The 17,883-nt window shown below is 43.4% G+C and overlaps 5 non-coding genes across 5 annotated transcripts; all 5 read right to left on the bottom strand.

Annotated features, from left to right (window-relative positions):
- Window positions 1–11,927: 11,927 nt before the first annotated feature.
- Window positions 11,928–12,009, bottom strand: trnas-gcu (transfer RNA serine (anticodon GCU)). The gene has a single exon. It is a non-coding gene; the product is annotated as a tRNA-Ser (tRNA).
- A 2,826-nt stretch (window positions 12,010–14,835) lies between these two features.
- On the bottom strand, window positions 14,836–14,917 carry trnas-gcu (transfer RNA serine (anticodon GCU)). Its single transcript has one exon. It is a non-coding gene; the product is annotated as a tRNA-Ser (tRNA).
- A 245-nt stretch (window positions 14,918–15,162) lies between these two features.
- trnar-ucg (transfer RNA arginine (anticodon UCG)) lies at window positions 15,163–15,251 on the bottom strand. The gene is given in 2 exon segments: window positions 15,163–15,198; window positions 15,215–15,251. It is a non-coding gene; the product is annotated as a tRNA-Arg (tRNA).
- A 1,927-nt stretch (window positions 15,252–17,178) lies between these two features.
- Window positions 17,179–17,260, bottom strand: trnas-gcu (transfer RNA serine (anticodon GCU)). Its single transcript has one exon. It is a non-coding gene; the product is annotated as a tRNA-Ser (tRNA).
- A 245-nt stretch (window positions 17,261–17,505) lies between these two features.
- Window positions 17,506–17,594, bottom strand: trnar-ucg (transfer RNA arginine (anticodon UCG)). The gene is given in 2 exon segments: window positions 17,506–17,541; window positions 17,558–17,594. It is a non-coding gene; the product is annotated as a tRNA-Arg (tRNA).
- Window positions 17,595–17,883: the final 289 nt, after the last annotated feature.

Below are 17,883 nucleotides of genomic sequence, written 5' to 3'. Positions count from 1 at the left end.
GTTTTGTCCACACACAGAACATGTGTAGTTTCTCCCCGCTGTGAATGGTGCAATATTTTTTCAGCTGTATAACTGATTGAAGCTCTTTCCACAGTCAGTGCACTGGAACACTCTCACTCGGACGTGTGTGTGCTTTTCCAGTAACACTGATGTCTGAAATATTTTCCCACAGACATGTTGTGGAAAAATATTTCCGAGACTGTATAATATATAAAGAGAGGTTTATTAAATCGGAGACAAAGCTTTGGGAGAAGTGTTAGAGACCACTGTCTCTGAACCAGCTTCTCAATTTGGTATCTCCAGTGAGGTTCTTTTATCTAACAAATTACGTCACTTTACATCACATGCTTTAGCACTAGTCCTTCAGTCTAATCATCGCATTACAAGGTTTACAAAGCTTTTCATACAATTACTATCCAAGGCTGAGCTCTTGATTTAAACCATCCTCGCATTGTGACAGGGCATTATAAACAAGTGCAGGCTTTTTTGCACCGGTATAGACAAACATACCCCCACTTATCTCTCCAGTCGTTCATTATCTCACTTTCCTATCTCCATAACTCAAGGCCAGCATACCTTGAAGTCTAACTGTATTTTTTTTATATAAAGCTTAATGCATCAGTATTGTCCCTTACAAAATTCATTAAAGGGGAAAATAAAAACAAATATTTGGTCCCGTATACTAGTCAAGTATATGTCCAAAAATCTTCTCCAACAATATTCCACCTTTTGGTCCTGGAGGATGTTCACGAAATCCAGATGACCACAATAATAATAGCATGGTGTCATATATTCGTCCTTTGGGGTATGTTACTTCCCTGATGTTCCGTATGTCCACCTTGCCTGTAGCTCTAGGCTACCCTTCAAAGATAGTGGTCGGTGTCAACATCGTCTGTTTCTTCATCCTTGGTGTCTTCAGGTATTTCCATCAGATGTGCTTCTTCTTCGGCGATTACATTGGCTACTGGCATCAGTCGGGCCATCATAACTTTACAGCAGATATTAAAACACCCGATTATCAGACAGCAAGTAATTATTATTACAACCAGAATAATTACTCCATGCATAAGATAGGACCCACAGTATTCCCTAACAGCCAGTCAAACCAGCCAGATCCTCCTGCTGTCGTGGATAACTTCTTTACCTTCCTTCTTATGTGATCAGCGAGGTTGGTTATGTTTTCTGAATTATCGGGAATGTAAGTGCAATATTCAGCTACAATTAAGGCACATGTGCCCCCACTTTGTGCTAGTATATAATCTAGGGCCATTCGGTTCTGGAGTACCATTGTGCGTATGGCTACCATTTCAGCCGTTATGCCCTCCATTGCTTCAGCAGTGTCGTTAACTAACTGTTCCAGTACCCTCTCTAGGTTACGTAATTCATCAATGGTGCGTCCTATCCCGAATGTGAGCATCATGACCCCAAATAGCCTCTCTACCGGGGTAAGATCTCATCTTAGTCGACCTGGTGTCTGTACTTCTGCTAAGGTATGTATCCATCTGAAAAAACGGACCACATATCCCAAATAACAGGACCCCCTCCAGTCCTGTGGTAACCAGAGGTAGGCCTTATGCCCGCACACAAAATAAGTGCCATTGTATGCTGTTAGATTCGATCCCAAACTCTCTCTCTGCTCCCCGTCGCAACCTAATCTTAGGGTCCCAGTCCTGGCTACTTGTCTGATTCTTCAAACCCTCTATTTCAAAGAACCCCTGGTTTGTTGTTTCGCTGGCTATTATGTTACACCTGGTGAGGTTAAAGTATCCTGCTACAAAACCTGTTTCCTCACCAGTCAGGGTTCTAGTAAAACAAATGTCAGCAGTGGGCCTTCCAACTCCTGAGGTGTTGGTCAAAACCAGGAACGGGTGTCGTACCGACCTATTGTATTCCGGCTGGTACCATCCTTCAATGCATCCAGAAGGTAACCCCCCGATCTCCACGTTTCTTTATCCCTATTCTGGTTCCAAGTATCATTTACTTCTCCTGTACCGTTTTGTCGCATTACCCACTCCGCTACTTCCGAGATGTTAAGGGAGATTGAACTCAAAAGGGATGCCTCCTTTGCTATGTATCGGGATGTGCGAACATACCCTGCCACTGGAAAAGTTCTCATTTTGCGCATAAACATAAGACATGTACAAAAAGGTATTCACATGTAACTCTCGTTTTGGTCCAGCTAGCAGGCCGGACATAACACGAACTATGATAATCTCACCGATCGCAATATATAGTTTCATCTTATAACTCGATATTTAACAAATAGTCAAAGATAAATGGTCGTATGGCTTGCTTGAAGAATCTCTCGCTGTCAATCTGTAAATAGACAAACAACAACAACTAATACCTGTGCTAAACGGCTGGTTCAAAAACCTTAAGCTGGGTCCGATGCTCCCATTGTCCGTTCCCTTTAACATCGATGCAGGCACAAGTGTCCCCGCTGATTATAACCTCATATGGTCCTATTCATTTTTGGGGCAAACCCAGATTTTCCCGGGAGGACGCTTACCATAACGCGACTTCCCGCCAACGGGACTTCAGGGAGCTTTGTAAGCTCTGCTTCCGCATCTCTTTTTTACTGATTGTCCCTAACTAATTTACACATCCCTTTTAATTGAGTACTTAGTTCCAAAACATACCGTTTTATTTTGTCTTTTAATGGGCCTACATCGGCCCCCCCTGTTATGATGTTATCTGGTAATTGTATCGCCCTTCCATTCATTAGTTAATAAGGGGTTAATCCGGTTGTCCGGTTTGTCGTGGCTCTTAACTTCATCAATATAATGGGTAATACTTCTGTCCACGTTTTTCCTGACGTTTGCATTGACTTTTCCAGGGCGTTCTTAAGGGTACGGTTCAGGCGCTCTACCATCCCAGAACTCTGCGGGTGGTAGGGGATGTGGAATTTTTGTTTTATGCCCATCAGCTGGCTTATTGTTTTTACAATTTTCCCGATAAAGTGGTCAGAATATCCTTGCCACTGTTGAGGCACTCCCCATCGGGGAATCACCGGCTCGGTCAATATCCTTGCCACTGTTGAGGCACTCCCCATCGGGGAATCACCTGCTCGGTCAATATCCTTGCCACTGTTGAGGCACTCCCCATCGGGGAATCAACTGCTCGGTCAATATCCTTGCCACTGTTGAGGCATTCCCCATCGGGGAATCACCTGCTCGGTCAATATCCTTGCCACTGTAGACGCAGTGCAATCAGGTGTGGGGAAAGCTTCCACCCACCGGGTAAATTGATCTATAATCACTAGGCAATATCTTTTTCCGTGGGATGGGGGCAAAGGACCTGTGAAATCAATTTGTACGTGTTCCCATGGCCCCCGTGGACGGGGCTGGTGTCCCATTTTAATTTGAATGGGCCTGCCTGGATTATATTGTGCGCACGGAATGCATCGATGGCAATATTTAGCAATATCTCTCCCCATCCCTTTCCACCATCAATCTCTTCCAAGACTCCCAGTCATGGCCTCTCATGCAGAATGGGACAGGCCATCATACAACTCCAATAAGGTATTCTGTATGCATTCAGGCGCCATTACCTTGTCGTTTCGTCTCCAAACGTTATCCTTCCCTTGCGTTGCGCCCTGCTTTGTCCACATACCTATTTCCTCCTCAGAAGTGTCCTGGTGAAGTTTCTCAATACTTATCTGTTCGTCTCGGGCCCCAGCGGCACTGACTGAGGCTTCCTCACATTCTTCCTGTTCTAATGCCTTCTGTGCAGCTACGTCTGCAGTTTTATTTCCCTGGTGACTCAGCCAATCTGGACTGGTTCGGTCCGGCTCCCTCCTGTGGACTTTAATTTTAATAACCGCTACCTGTTTTGGTTTATTACTGGCTGCTAAATGAGCTTCTATTCTCAGCTGATGCTTTATGGGATGTCCGCTAGTTGTGATAAAACCCCTTCTCCCCCATGCTGCCATATAATCGTGTACTACCCCGAATTCATATCTACTGTCCGTATAGATGTTACAATCTTATTTTCCGATAATTCCAGTGCCCGGGTGAGGGCTACCAGTTCTGCCACTTTGCTGACGACCCCCTTTAATTCGCACTGATTCAACTGTCTCTAGATCCTGGTTGACTACGGCCCATCCGGTACGAGGTAGTCCCTCTACGTATTTTCGTGAGCCATCCACAAACAAGGTTTGTTCTGCGGTTTGAAGGGGGGAGTCTTTTAATCTATCCTCTTCCATATCCTCATATACCTTTTCGCAAAAGTGGGGTTCCCCTTCATCAATCATACCTTCTACTGGGTTGTTTTCTACATCCCTATTATGGGTACCGCTTTGTTGGGTGTTAAGAGGACTGCTTCCCACTTTGCCCGTCTCATATTAGATACACTTCTCAGTTTTCCTGTGTTTAACATTTCTACCAATGTGTGTTTAGTGTGGAGAATGATGTTTCCAGTCATTAACACAGGCTCGCTTAATTTTTACCGCACAAGCTGCTCAATCTAGCACGGCTATACATCTGGATAACCCAGTTACCACCGAGCTTTCTGTGGTAGACTAATAGGCTATAGGTCTCGTTTTATCCCCGTGATCTTGGGTGACCACGGCCATATAGTACCCACCTTCATTGTTACAGTGGATGTGGAAATCCTTACCCATATCAGGCAGTCCCAATGCAGGTGCGGTGATTAGTTCTGACTTGAGTTTACTATACACCTGTTCTTGTTCAGGACCCCACTCTATGAGGTCTAGCGCCGGTTTCCCCCCTTTCACTAATCTTTGTATTGGCTCAGCAATTTATGCAAAATCAGGGATAAAGTTCCGGCTGTAATTAAAGAGGCCCAGTACCTTCCTCGCCCCCCTTACAGTTACTGGTCGAGGCATGTCCTCGATTGGCCTTTTTCCTATCCGAGGGCATTTTCTTTCAGCCCCTTTGAGAGACAGTACCCTAGGTACAGGACCTGTTGGGGAGTTAGTGGTGCTAACTGTTTCTTTTAAGATACCCTTTTCCACTCGCCCTTTTACTATTTCGACAACCGCTGTTCTATTTTCAGGTCTTATAGGGTATTGTTCGTGTGGTTTATGAGGTGGTCCAGGAACTTTAAAAGGATCCATCTTTGCCTTTCCAGTATCCAATTTTGTCTGTGCCCAGACCCCGGGCACAGAGGCACATATGCCTCCATACCCTCCAGTCCCGATAAGCCAGTCAGTTTTTGTGGCTGTAGCTACACCTATACTTTCCACATGGTGAGCTATCTGTCCTAAATATCCCTTACCGCCACCCGCCTTTGGCCATATCAGTTTCCCCTTGCCACAAACAATCAGGGCCTTAAATTCCCTCATTACATCATTCCCCAATAGTGTTCCCTCACGGCTCTTGCATTCGTAGAATCTCATGGGTATATATAAGTTATCAATTTCCACCAATTGGGTGGTGCTCAGGTAGGCCATTGAATGCCGTCCATCTATTCCGTTTATCAGATCCTTTTTGTCGGTGACGGGAAGGCGCATATTGGAAATGGATATTGAGGCTCCCATGTCCACTAGCATCTCACACTGTCGGCCCCCTACTAGTGCAGACACATATATCCTTCCCTCCTTTTTACTTTGTACAGGGGCCGCCGGACATCACCGGGTGGCTTTGTACGCCTGCCACTTCTGGTATTCCTGTTCTGACAGGGTCCTTGCCTTATTAGGATAGCCATTTTTACCATAGCATGTCGCTTCCAGGTGCCCTTTCTTACCACAATGCGTACATTGCTTTTCACTGCCTTTCCCTTTGCATTCCCTAGCAAAATGGCCCGGTTTTCCACAATTATAGCAAGTCCCCCTTTTCTGCCCTCCTCCTGTTCCGTGGCAGAGACCTTTTCCTGCTTTATCTTTTTCTTTTCTAAACTGCTAAAGCTTACTGTTTTAGCCTTTTTCAAAAGTCCCTTTTACACCTTCACAGATAGCTCACCACTCGCCCTAGAGTTTGACCTGATCCCTGAAGGTATTTCTAAATTTAAAACTCTTTTTATTTTATTGAGCTAGAAACTTTCGTGTCAAGGTTTTACACAAAGGAAAATGGGAGCGTTTTGAAAGGCATTCTTTATCTCATTCCTAGACTAAATTTATGTCTTTCAACCCACTTGCATGTTTTCTTTCCACAAGTAAGTGAGCATATCAAATAAATTATTTTTTTTTTACGACCGGGACCATGTATTTTTTATCTTTTACTCAACAAACCTATCCTTTGTGCATTTCCTAGCTCCGTAACTTATCATCCGAATATATCCACACTTCGTTTCTAACTTAAAATCTAATACCATAAGGTTCACAGTTTGTTAAACTTCCCACATACAGGAAAACACTACGAAGGGTTAATTTTTTTTTCACTATTTGGAAAAAGTGGGTGGAGCTAAAACAGGCAGGCAACTCCACACCTTCCCAAACAGGCTTTCATTCATTCTGCAGTCAACATCACTCAATTATTCTCTTCATTCAAAATAGTCACTCACAAAAATCTCTCTTCATTCAACAAAGCTTATGTCTGGATCCATATGTCACTTAAGATAGTCACTATCAGCTATTTATTGCATTACGTAATTACGCAAGTTACAATTAATGATAGGAATTAATTAATGCCCCGGGCAGCCTGCGTTTTACATTCCCTTCCTTACCTTTCATGTTCGCCAGTCTCGGACGTTTCCCTTTGTTTCTGGAATACTCACGGCCAAGACTATTCTGTGGGGACCCTTTGTCTTCGCAACAAAGCTAGCGTGTTTCCTCACCACCGGAGCTTTCGGCTCTAGGTTGGATCGATCAGTTCCCATCCGCACCGACCTTATTTACTAAAGGGACAGCTCAAACTGGTTAGTCAGCCCCTTCCCGCTATCTGTTTACTCGCATCTGATACACTATCCCGTCGTGCCCGGACACCTCTCTTTTTAGTCTCTAACACCAGATTCCAGATACTGTCTTAAGTGATCACGTATGATCAGACAGCTATTTTGTTGTGGAAAAATATTTCCGAGACTGTATAATATATAAAGAGAGGTTTATTAAATCAGAGAAAAAGCTTTGGGAGAAGTGTTAGAGACCCCTGTCTCTGAACCACTTCTCAATTTGTTATCTCCAGTGATGTTTTTTTATCTTACAAATTACGACACTTTACATCACATGCTTTAGCACTAGTCCTTAAGAGTAATCTTCGCATTACAAGGTTTATAAAGCTTTTCATCCAAGGCTGATTCTTGATATAAACCATCCTCGCATTGTGACATGGCATTATAAAGATGTGCAGGCCTTTTGGCACTGGTGTAGACAAACAAACCCTCTTATCTCTCCAGTCGTTCATTATCTCACTTTCCTATCTCCATGACTCAAGGCCAGCATACTTTGAAGTCTAACTGTGTTTTTTTTTGTATAAAGCATAATGCATCAGTATTGTCCCTGACAAAATTCATTAAAGGGAAAAATAAAAACAAATGTCTGGTCCCGTATACTAGTCAAATATATGTCCAAAAATCCGCTCCAACAACCCTCCAAAGGCAGTTTTTGAAATTTGAAATCCGGGACAGACAGCACATCCCTTTCAAACAGACACAGAATGATGCGGGTCTGATAGCACACCATTTTAAACAGACAGAGAATGATCTCGGACAGATAGCACATCCACTTAAAAGGGACACAGCAATAGAATGAATAAAATCAGATAAATATGTCCAACTCGGCAGGTCGTGCAGATTCTGTGAAGGAAGAATCCGGTTTCACGTTCTGTCGGATAATCATTCCGATATTTGAGGAAAAAGTTAAAGATTACAGATTATTTCAACAAAAATAGCGTCTGGAAAAAATACGCAGCAAGAAAGGTCCAATGGGAACGTCTGTGATACAGTGGAACGCAGGAGTGATTAAATAATAAATGGCACAATGGAGAAAGGCAAAGTGGGTGGTAATCGGGCAATAACGTAACAAAGGATGGTCCAGAGGAGGTGTTAGTGGGAATAGCAGAACCATTACCAGACAATGGGAGCGGTGCTTATGATCTGATATGTTTAACCTAATGTTGAGGGCAGAAGACGAGAACATGCCGACAATATACCGTGTCGCCGCCTTTTTTCAGAGCAGGCAGCTAGGCCAGCCCGGATTGATCTCCTGTCCGTTTTGAATTCGGCAGCCAAGGATCTACTTCAAAAGCCAGCTTCTCTCATTTTTCAGCTCTAGAGAAACAGGACGCACTCATATTCAGGGCAGAGGTGGAGATTGATGCTGAATGTATGCTTATCCAAATTGAGGTGAGCTTATGCGGAGAGACAGGAAGAAATACTGATCAAGTATTTGCCGGAACCAAACAAGGGTTCAGGTGATGCAACGAGTGACAGAGCCGAGTACCTCTGAGATACTTTAACTTTACACGGTTTGGCGGGTTTCTCTTTGCTCTGGGATTTGTATGCTGTGGGAACATCGGCGCAAAATCACACGTTTTAATGTGAAATATGTCTGTTTTCTCACATGTCGAGCGGCTGTGAGAAGCGGAACTTTGAGTAAAAAATGACGGGGCTCATCCGGGATTCGGCCCGAGAACTCTCGCATTTTAAATGTGATCATTCCTAAGCGAGAATCATTTCCCCAGACCAACGAGCCGCCGACAGTGAAAAACGCAGCCCTCAGATTCTGGCGATAGTGAGAAAAGATGTTAGACCCATCGTGCTTTTGCTGTCCCTCAAGGACCTATCTAATTAGTCCCACTCGCCATATTCCTGAAAATGTTATCCTTTTGACGAATATATTATTAATTTGGGACATGACATGAGCAAATACAGAATCCTTGTATGTAAAAGGGGAATTTGGCGATGAGGTTAAATGTGAATGACAAAACGACAAATCAGTTAGACAACAACGATGAGGATGGGAATCGAACCCATGCATGCAGAGAACAATGTATTGGCAGGCCATCGCCTTAACCTGTCGGCCACCTCGTCTCTTCTGGAACGCATCGTCAATCATTCAATCTCCTGCTTTTTGTATCCAAACAGAAATAATGTGCAAGAAAGTCCACTTCACAGCTTGCTCTGCCCGTGCATGCAGATCGACAATGAAGAAAACGTGCCATTCGATTCTTTCAGCAAACAGCCTTCCTTTACTTCAAGTGAGTGACTGGAAGAGATGGTTGGTTTCTCGGCAGAATCGCAACAAAGAATATACAATTTCACGAAGTTGACCACGGAAGGACTCGAACCCGCTATCTTCTCATACCTTCGTTGTTTTTGATCGAAGTCAGACGCCTTATTTATTAGGCCACGCGGCCTCTGCCAGAAGCGTACATTGTGTTATTGTGTATATTGGGATCAAATTCGGGCAACTGCAATATCAAGGAGTGGATTTAAGAAAAGATGAACATATTTCGAGTGAATATACAGATGCACTGCGATCTGGGTGCGCACAGGCGCAGGCAACCCCAATGCAAATTGGAACACAACTCCAATTGGAACACAGTTTAACAATTCGTTCATTGCAGCTGAAATCATACTCCTTCTCAGAATATATAGGATGACTCGGGTTTATGAGAAAATCCATTTTAAAAGGAAAGATTATGAATCGGAACTGAAAACCAGCTCGTTATAACAGACGCAGAATGAGCCGGGACTGCATGGACAACCCTTTTACCCAGATGCAGAATGACCCTTCACTGACAGCAGTTCCCTTTTAAAAGAATAAAGTGAGATTTCTATCATCCCTGAAGGCAATTGTGCACTGGGGCTCAGGACCACGTGGGGCAGAGACGGTTATTGAATTCACAGGTTATAAACAGGCAGGGAGGAGCGAGGGACGTAAAACCAACCCAGACTGAAATATATAAATATTTAACATTTTAACAAAATAAATGCATTTACATTTTATTTAAAAAAAATTGAATTGGATTTGTTTTAAATAAAGAAGAATTGATTCATAATCTATATATTTTTTGATTGAACGAAGGCTGTGTGACTAGAAGAATTTCATTGGAAATGAGGGGTGCAGTCAATAAATACCCACAGTAAGCCCATGGTGGAAGACACGCCACAAGGGAAGATGTGGGCTACAAAGGCGATCTTTTAGAGTCACGTGTGTCCTTCTGCTGGATCTGACAGCAACTGCTTGTGCTGTGAAAGAGGTCAAATACAATAGACCCCGGTGCAGGTAGAACAGAAAAAGCATATTTATTTTGGAAGTTTAAAAGTTGGGATTATATATAAATATACACATATATGTACATGTATATGTATAAACAAAGTCAGTCAGTCAGTCATGTCTTGTCTTGTCTTGATTTGATTTGATTTGAATTAGAAAATGAGGATGGAGGATGTCATCATGTCACACAGCCCTGGCGAAAATCGCTATATTTCTAACTTTTATATTTTCCGTTCTTTCAGATGTGGAATCGCAAGATCCCACAGCAGAGTCTTCTACCGTCAGAGAGTCCGCGAAGGAGTGTTCAATCAAACCAGTACGTTTTCAAGTAGCATGTAATGCACTTTTCTCACATGACAGTAAGATCGCACAGCACGTTTGCACACACTCTGGCTTACACAAACACACAAACAAACTAAAATTCCAGCACCCTCCAAAGGCAGTTTTTCAAATTTGAAATTGGAAATCCGGGACAGACAGCACATCCCTTTTAAACAGACACAGAATGATGCGGGTCTGATAGCACACCATTTTAAACAGACAGGGAATGATTTCCGACAGACAGCACATCCCCTTAAAAGGGACACGGAAATAGAATGAATAAAATCAGATAAATATGTAAAACTCGACAGATCGTGCAGATTCTATGGAGGTAGAATCCGGTTTCACGTTCTGTCGGATAATCATTCCAATATTTTAGGAAAAAGTTAAAGATTCCAGATTTCTTCAACAAAAATAGCGCCTGGAAAAAATACGCAGAAAGAAAGGTCAAATGGGAATGTCTGTGATACAGTGGAACGCAGGAGTGATTAAATAATAAATGGCACAATGGAGAAAGGCAAAGTGGGTGGTAATCGGGCAATAACGTAACAAAGGATGGTCCAGAGGAGGTGTTAGTGGGAACAGCAGAACCATTACCAGACAATGGGAGCGGTGCTTATCATCCGATACTTTGATCCAAATGTTGAGGCCAGAAGACGAGAACATGCCTACAATATCGGGTGTCACCGCCTTTTAATCAGACCTGGCTGCTTGGCCAATCCGGATTGATTTCCTGTCCGCTTTGAATTTGGCAGCCAAGGGACTAATTCAAATAGCAGCTTCTCTCGTCTTTTCAGCTCTAGAGAAACAGGACGCACTCATATTCAGAGCAGAGGTGGAGATTGACACTGAATGTATGCTTATCCTAATTGAGGTGAGCTTATGCGGACAGACAGGAAGATATACTGATCAAGTATTTGCCGGAACCAAACAAGGGTTTAGGTGATGCAACGAGTCACAGAGCCGAGTACCTCTGAGATACTATAACTTTACTCAGTTTGTCGGGTTTCTCTTTGCTCTGGGATTTGGATGCTGTGGGAACATCGGCGCAAAATCACACGTTTTAATGTGAAATATGTCTGTTTTCTACATGTCGAGCTGCTGTGAGAAGCGGAACTTTGAGTAAAAAATGATGGGGCTCGTCCGGGATTTGGCCCGACAACTCTCGCATTTCAAATGTGATCATTCCTAAGCGAGAATCATACTGCTAGACCAACGAGCCGCCGACAGTGAAAAGCGCAGCTCTCAGATTCTGACGGTAGTGAGAAAAGATATTAGGCCCATCGTGCATGTGCTGTCTCTCAGAGAACTATCTAATTAGTCCCCCTCGCCATAGTCCTGCAAATGTTATCCTTTTGACGAATATATTATTAATTTGGGACATGACGTGAGCAAAGTACAGAATCCTTGTAAGCAAAAGGGGAATTTGGCGATGAGGTTAAATGTGAATGACAAAACGACAAAGGAGGTCAAAGCTGCAAGACAACGACGACGAGGATGGGTTTCGAACCCAACCGTGCAGAGCACAATGGATTAGCAGTCTATCGCCTTAACCGTTCGGCCACCTCATCTCTTCTGACGCGTATCTTCAGCCATTCAATCTCGTGCTTTTTGTATCCAAACAGAAATAATGTGCAAGAAAGTGCACTTCACAGCTTGCTCTGTCCGTGCATGCAGATCGACAATGATGAAAACGTGCCGTTCGATTCTTTAAGCAAACAGTCTTACTTCACTTCAGGTGAGTGACTCGAAGAGATGGATGGTTTCTCGGCAGAATCACAACAAAGAATATAACATTTAACGCAGCGAGCTAAGTAGACCACAGTAGGACTCGAACCGTCAATCTACTGATAACTTTGCAGTTATATTCGAAGTCAGACGCCTTATCCATTACGCCACACAGCTTCTACCAACACTGTTAATTGTGTTGTTTATATTGGGAGCAAATTCGGGGCAACTGCAATATCAAGGAGTGGATTTCGGAAAAGATGAGCATATTTCGAGTGAATGAACAGATGCACTGTGATCTGGGTGCGCAGCGACGCAGGCAACCCCAATGTAAATTGGAACACAACAGTTTAACAATTCGGTCATTGCAGCTGAAATCGTACTCCTTCTCAAACTATACAGGATGACCCGGGTTTATGAGAAAATCCATTTTAAAGGGAAAGATTATGAACCGGAACTGACAACCCGCCCGTTTAAACAGACACAGACTCATCCGAGATTGCAAGGACATCCTTTGTACTCAGATGCAGAATGACCCTGGAATGACAGCAGTTCCCTTTTCAAAGAATAAATTAAGATTTCCATCACCCCTGAAGGCAATTCAGGATCACGCGGGGCAGAGACAGTTATTGAAGCCACATGTGATAGACAGGTCGGAAGGAGGGAGGGATGTAAAACCAGCCCAGTCTGAAATATATATATATTTAACATTTTAAGAAAATAAGTGCATTTAAATTTTATTTAGAAAAATTGAATTTGATTTGTTTTAAATAAATAAATAGTTGATTCAAAATCTATATATTTTTTGATTGAACGAAGGCAGTCTGGCTAGAAGAATTCCATTGGAAATAAGGGGCAGCAGTCAATAAGTACACAAACACAGTAAGCCCATGGTGGAAGACAAGCTACGAGGGAAGATGTGGGCTACAAAGGCGATCTTTTAAAGTCGCGTGTGTCTTTCTGCTGGATCTGACAACACCTTCTTGTGCTGTGAAAGAGGTCAAATGTAATAGAGCCCGGTGCATGCAGAACAGAAAAAGCACATTTATTTTGGAAGTTAAAAATTTGGGATTATATATAAATATACAGATTTACATATATACATATATAAACAAAGTCAGTTAGTCAGTCATGTCTATTCTTGTCTTGATTTGATTTGATTTGAATTTGAAAATAAGGATGGAGGATGTCATCATGTCACACAGCCCAAGCAACAATCGATCTATTTCTAAATTGTGTATTTCCCCTTCTTTCAGATGTGGAATAGCAAAATCCCACAGCAGATTCTTCTACCGTCAGAGAGTCCACGAAGGAGAGGAGTGTTCAATCAAATCAGTACGGTTTCAAGTTGCATGCAATGCATTTTTCTCACATGACAGTAAAATCGCACAGCACGTTTGCACACACTCTGGCTTACACAAACACACAAACAAACTAAATTCCTGCACGCTCCAAAGGCAGTTTTTGTAATTTGAAATTGGAAATTCTGCACAGACAGCACATCGCTTTTAAACAGACACATAATAATGCAGGTATCATAGCACTCCATTTTAAACAGACAGAGAATGATCTCGGACAGACAGCACATCCCCTTAAAAGGGACACGGAAATAAAAATAGATAAATATGTAAAACTCGGCAGGTCGTGCAGGTTCTGTGGAGGAAGAATCCGGATTCACTTTCTGTCGGATAATCATTCCGATATTTTAGGAAAAAGTTCAAGATGACAGATTTTTTCAACATAAATAGTGCCTGGAAAAATTACGCAGCGAGAAAAGTCAAATGGGAAAATCGGAGCGATGCTTATCATCCGATACGTTGAACCTAATGTTGAGGCCAGAAGACGAGAACATGCCTACAATAGAGGGTGTCGCCGCCTTTTAATCAGACCAGGCAGCTTTGCCATCCCGGATTGATGTCCTGTCCGCTTTGAATTCGGCAGCCAAGAGACGAATTCAAAAAGCAGCTTCTCTCATCTTTTCAGCTCGAGAGAAACAGGACGCACACATATTCAGGGCAGAGGTGGAGATTGACGCTGAATGTATGCTTATCCCAATTGAGGGGAACTTATGCCTACAGACAGGAAGATATACTGATCAAGTATCGGCCGGAACCAAACAAGGCTTTAGGTTATCCAACGAGTCACAGAGCCGAGTACCTCTGAGATATTTTAACTTTACTCAGATTGGCGGGTTTGACTTTGCTCTGGGATTTGGATGCTAAGGGTACATCGGCGTAAAATCACACGTTTTAACGTGAAATACGTCTGTTTTCTCACATGTCGAGCGGCTGTTAGAAGCGGAACTTTGAGTAAAACATGGCGGGGCTCGTCCGGGATTTGGCCCGTGATGTCTCGCATTTCAAATGTGGTCATTCCGAAGGGAGACTCATAACCGTGGACCAACGAGCCGCCGACAGTGAAAAGCGCAGCTCTCAGATTGTGACGGTGGTGAGAAATGATATTATGGCCCATCGTGCATGTGCTGTCTCTCAGATACCTATCTACTTAGTGCCCCTCACCATTGTACTGCAACTGTTCTCCTTTTGACGAATATATTATTAATTTGAGACATGGCATGAGGAAAGTACAGCATCACTGCAAGTCAAAGGGGAATTTGGCGATGAGGTTAAATGTGAATGTCAAAAAGTGGTTAAGCTGCAAGCCAACGACGACGAGAACGGGATTCGAACCCAGTCGTGCAGAGCACAATGCATTAGCAGTCCATCGCCTTAACCTCTCGGCCACCTCGTCTCTGCGATAAGACATCGTCAGCCATTCAATCTCTTGCTTTTTGTATCCAAACAGATAAAATGTGCAAGAAAGTCCACTTCACAGCTTACTCTGCCCGTGCATGCAGATCGACAATGATGAAAACTTGCCATGAGATTCTTTAAGCCAACAGCCTTCTTTCACTTCAGGTGAGTGACTGGAAGAGATGGTTGGTTTCTCGGCTGAATCAAAACAAAGAATATAAAATTTCACGTAGCGAGCTAAGTTGACCGCGGCAGGACTCGAACCTGCAATTTTCTGATAACTTTGCGTTTGTAATCGAAGTCAGACGCCTTATCCATTAGGCCACGCGGCCGCTGCCAGCACCAATCATTGTGTTGTTGCGTATATTGCGAGCAAATTCGGGGCAACTGCAATATCAAGGAGTGGATTTAGGAAAAGATGAGCATATTTCGAGTGAATGAACAGATGCACTGCGATCTGGGTGCGCACCGGCGCAGGCAACCCCAATGTAAATTGGCACGCTATAGTTTAACAATTCGGTCATTGCAGCTGAAATCATACTCCTTCTCAAACAATACAGGATGACCCGGGTTTATGAGAAAATCCGTTTTAAAGGGAAAGATTATGAACCGGAACTGACAACCAGCCCATTTAAACAGACACAGAATGATCAGGGATTGCAAGGACATCCCTTTTACCAGATGCAGAATGACCCTTGACTGACAGCAGTTCCCTTTTAAAAGAATAAAGTGAGATTTCGATCATCCCTGAAGGCAATTGTGCAGTGGGGCTCAGGACCACGCGGCGCAGAGACTGTTATTGAAGTCACAAGTGATAGACAAGGAGGGAGGAAGAGACGTAAAACCAGCCCAGTCTGAAACACACAAACAAATTAAAATTCCTTAACCTCCAAAGGCAGGTTTTGAAATTTGAAATGGGAAATCCGGGACAGACAGCACATCCCTTTTAAACAGAAACAGAATGATGAGGGTCTGATAGCACACCATTTTACAGAGACAGAGAATGATCTCGGACAGACAGCAAATCCCCTTAAAAGGGACACGGAAATAGAATGAATAAAAACAGATAAATATGTAAAACTCGGCAGGTCGTGCAGATTTTGTGGAGGAAGAATCCGGTTTCACGTTCTGTCGGATAATCATTCCGATATTTCAGGAAAAAGTTAAAGATTACAGATGTTTTCAACAAAAATAGCGCCTGAAAAAATACGCAGCGAGAAAGGTCAAATGGGAATGACTGTGATACAGCGGAACGCAGGAGTGATTAAATAATACATGGCACAATGGAGAAAGGCAAAGTGGGTGGTAATCGGGCAATAACGTAACAAAGGATGGTCCAGAGGAGGTGTTAATGGGAACAGCAGAACCATTACCAGACAATCGGAGCGGTGCTTATCATCCGATACGTTGAACCTAATGTTGAGGCCAGAAGACGAGAACATGCTTCCAATATAGGGTGTCACCGCCTTTTAATCAGACCAGGCAGGTTTGCCAGCCCGGATTGATTTCCTGTCCGCTTTGAATTCGGCAGCCAAGGGACGAATTCAAAAGGCAGCCTCTCTCATCTTTTCAGCTCTTGAGAAACAGGACGCACTCATATTCAGGGCAGAGGTGGAGATTGACGCTGAATGTATGCTTATCCCAATTGAGGTGAACTTATGCCTACAGACAGGAAGATATATTGATCAAGGATCGGCCGGAACCAAACAAGGCTTTAGGTTATCCAACGAGTCACAGAGCCGAGTACCTCTGAGATATTTTAACTTTACTCAGTTTGGCGGGTTTCACTTTGATCTGGGATTTGGATGCTAAGGGAACATCGGCGTAAAATCACACGTTTTAACGTGAAATACGTCTGTTTTCTCACATGTCGAGCGGCTGTTAGAAGCGTAACTTTGAGTAAAACATGGCGGGGCTCGTCCGGGATTTGGCCTGTGACCTCTCGCATTTCAAATATGCTCATTCCGAAGGGAGAATCATAACCGTGGACCAACGAGCCGCCGACAGTGAAAAGCGCAGCTCTCAGATTGTGACGGTGGTGAGAAATGATATTATGGCCCATCGTGCATGTGCTGTCTCTCAGATACCTCTCTAATTAGTGCCCCTCGCCATTGTACTGCAACTGTTCTCCTTTTGACGAATATATTATTAATTTGAGACATGACATGAGGAAAGCAGAGCATCCCTGTAAGTAAAAGGGGAATTTGGCGTTGAGGTGAAATGTGAATGTCAAAAAGTGGTTAAGCTGCAAGCCAACGACGACGAGAATGGGATTCGAAGCCTTGCGTGCAGAGCACAATGGATTAGCAGTCCATCGCCTTAACCTCTCGGCCACCTCGTCTCTGCTATAAAAAATCGTCAGCCATTCAATCTCCTGCTTTTTGTATCCAAACAGATAAAATGTGCAAGAAAGTCCACTTCACAGCTTACTCTGCCCGTGCATGCAGATCGACAATGATGAAAACTTGCCATGAGATTCTTTAAGCCAACAGCCTTCTTTCACTTCAGGTGAGTGACTGGAAGAGATGGTTGGTTTCTCGGCTGAATCAAAACAAAGAATATAAAATTTCACGTAGCGAGCTAAGTTGACCGCGGCAGGACTCGAACCTGCAATATTCTGATAACTTTGCGTTTGTAATCGAAGTCAGACGCCTTATCCATTAGGCCACGCGGCCGCTGCCAGCACCAATCATTGTGTTGTTGCGTATATTGCGAGCAAATTCGGGGCAACTGCAATATCAAGGAGTGGATTTAGGAAAAGATGAGCATATTTCGAGTGAATGAACAGATGCACTGCGATCTGGGTGCGCACCGGCGCAGGCAACCCCAATGTAAATTGGCACGCTATAGTTTAACAATTCGGTCATTGCAGCTGAAATCATACTCCTTCTCAAACAATACAGGATGACCCGGGTTTATGAGAAAATCCGTTTTAAAGGGAAAGATTATGAACCGGAACTGACA

Source organism: Pristiophorus japonicus, unplaced genomic scaffold (genome assembly GCF_044704955.1).
Source record: "Pristiophorus japonicus isolate sPriJap1 unplaced genomic scaffold, sPriJap1.hap1 HAP1_SCAFFOLD_1538, whole genome shotgun sequence".
Lineage (NCBI taxonomy): Eukaryota > Metazoa > Chordata > Chondrichthyes > Pristiophoridae > Pristiophorus > Pristiophorus japonicus.
The sequence above is the reverse complement of the archived record's forward strand: the minus strand, read 5'-3'. Positions and strand labels throughout refer to the sequence as shown.